At 48.5% G+C, this 2,124-nt stretch overlaps 1 protein-coding gene across 2 annotated transcripts in view; it reads right to left on the reverse strand.

The window, feature by feature from the left end:
- gpc3 (glypican 3) overlaps positions 1–2,124 on the reverse strand; it is a 164,609-nt gene that overhangs the window by 40,012 nt on the left and 122,473 nt on the right. The gene's annotated exons all lie outside the window — the stretch shown is intronic.

Raw genomic sequence — 2,124 nt, forward strand, 5'->3', positions numbered from 1 at the left:
TTAAGAGTTCCTTTCACTGGAACTAATCAGCCAAGTTTAACACCTGAAAAACAACCCCACATCATAATCCTCCCTCCACCAAACTTTACATTTGTCTCAATGCAGTCAGACAAGAACCGTTCTCCTGACAGCAGCCAAACTCAGACTTGTCCATTAGATTGTCAGACAGAGAAGCATGATTCGTCCCTCCAGAGGACATGTCTCAACTGCTCTAGAGTCCAGTGGTGGTGTTTTTTACTCCACTGCATCCAACTCTTTGCACCTGGTGATGGAAGGTTTGGATGCAGCTGCTCATCCATGGAAACCCGTTTCATGAAGCTCTCTACTCACTGTTCCTGAGCTGATCTGAAGGCCACATGAAGTCTGGAGGTCTGTAGCTGTTGACTCTGAGAACGTTGTGACCTCTGTGCTCCATGAAGCTCAGTGTCCTCTGAGCACACTCTGTGATTTTGTGTCCTACCACTTTGTGGCAAAGTTGCTGTATATCCCAGCCGCTCCCACTTTGTTATAATTCCACTAACAGCTGAATGTGGAATATTTAGTAGAGAGGAAATTTCACAACTGGACTTTTTGTACAGGTGGCATCCACACTGGGATTCACTGAGCTCCTGAGAGCGACCCATTCTTTCACAGATGTTTGTAGAAGCAGTCTGCATGCCTCGGAGCTTGATTTTATACACCTGTGGCCACGGAAGGGATGTGAACACCCAAATTCAATGATTTGGATGAGTGAGTGAATACTTTTGGCACTATAGAGTATTTTTGTGTTGGCTAAAGTCCATCTTGACTGGTACAGACTCCAAAAGTTGTCCATCCAGTGAGTACTCTGAGAGTTTCATTAAAATCCGTCCTCCGGTTTATGAGATATTTTTTCTAATTGTTTGTTCTCCCGTTCAAACTGAACACCTTCGTCCAGCTGTTCAGATCAAGGCGTCGCACGAATGCAGAGGGTTAACAGTTGTAATACGTCTGGTATGACAGCCATGTTGTAATGTTTTTGTTTATTTACTTATTTTTTAAAGCTAACCAAATAAAAAACCTTGACTCATGTCTGTGAATGTGTCTGATTGTGTGTAAGGTTTTGTTTTAACGGCTTAAAAAAAGTTCCCTTCCTGCGCAGGCCTCTGGTAGTTTAATCAGATTACGCCCCTCAAACAATCTCTTTTTGTCTGCTGCTCGTCTGCTTTCCCCGTTATCGCCGTGGCTTCCAGAGTCATGTGTTGCTAAGACACCATGGGGCTCAACATCAGCAGACGGTCGCTGCGTGTCCCATGATCGCACCTAGTGGGAGTCAGCGAGCGCTCAGCCGAGGGTGGATCAACCTGTGAATACATGAGCTCTGAAAGTAAAGACAGCAGATTAAAATAGACGTACAAGGCCTAGTATTTCATCCCAACGAGATGGGTTTTGGCAGGATGCGAGGTGGTGAGCGTGTGTGAGGGGGGGATGATAAAGTTGCGGAGTGTTAACATTTCGACAGGTCTGGAGAGGAGCCTCCTCTGCGCCGCCGTGCTCCCAAACAAAAGGCAGGGCAGAAACAGAGGAGGTCCCTGACCCTTACAGAGAGACCCTCTCGTGACCCAGCAGAGACAGGAAACAGGAAGTGCGACCCCTGACCTCTGCAGGGGAGGGATCCTGTTAGACGGCCACATGTGACTGCGTGCACCGGCAATAACAAGCCTGGATCCGATCGGAGGAGCAACAGGAAGACTCGTGTGCTCGTGTTCCTCCTCGCTGACAGGTCAACAGAAGAAGTATCTCCTCCTCGCTCGCTCATTTACTGGTTTAAAAAAAAAACAAAAAACGAGAAAATGACGCCATGCTGCGATTCCTGGGCAGAGAGGTAAGTTTCTGGCGGGAGCAGCAGGGTTTTTATAAGCCAGCTGCGTGTGGTAATTACACTCAGAGGGGTGGTGTGGTGGTGCGGGCAAATGGGCGGAGTGGTCCTCAGGATTGATGGTGGGAGGAAGAATGGAGAGGTGGAGGTACGGAGGTAAGGAGGAATGGATAGGATGGTTGGGCCTCATTAGCAGCCAGACTAATTGGGAGGAAAAGGACCCTCACATGCTCTGTCTGACCTCCCAGTCAGCAGGGGAGACGGGGGGTGGGGGGTGAGGGGATGGG

Source organism: Kryptolebias marmoratus, linkage group LG9, assembly GCF_001649575.2.
Source record: "Kryptolebias marmoratus isolate JLee-2015 linkage group LG9, ASM164957v2, whole genome shotgun sequence".
NCBI classification, from domain to species: Eukaryota; Metazoa; Chordata; class Actinopteri; order Cyprinodontiformes; family Rivulidae; genus Kryptolebias; species Kryptolebias marmoratus.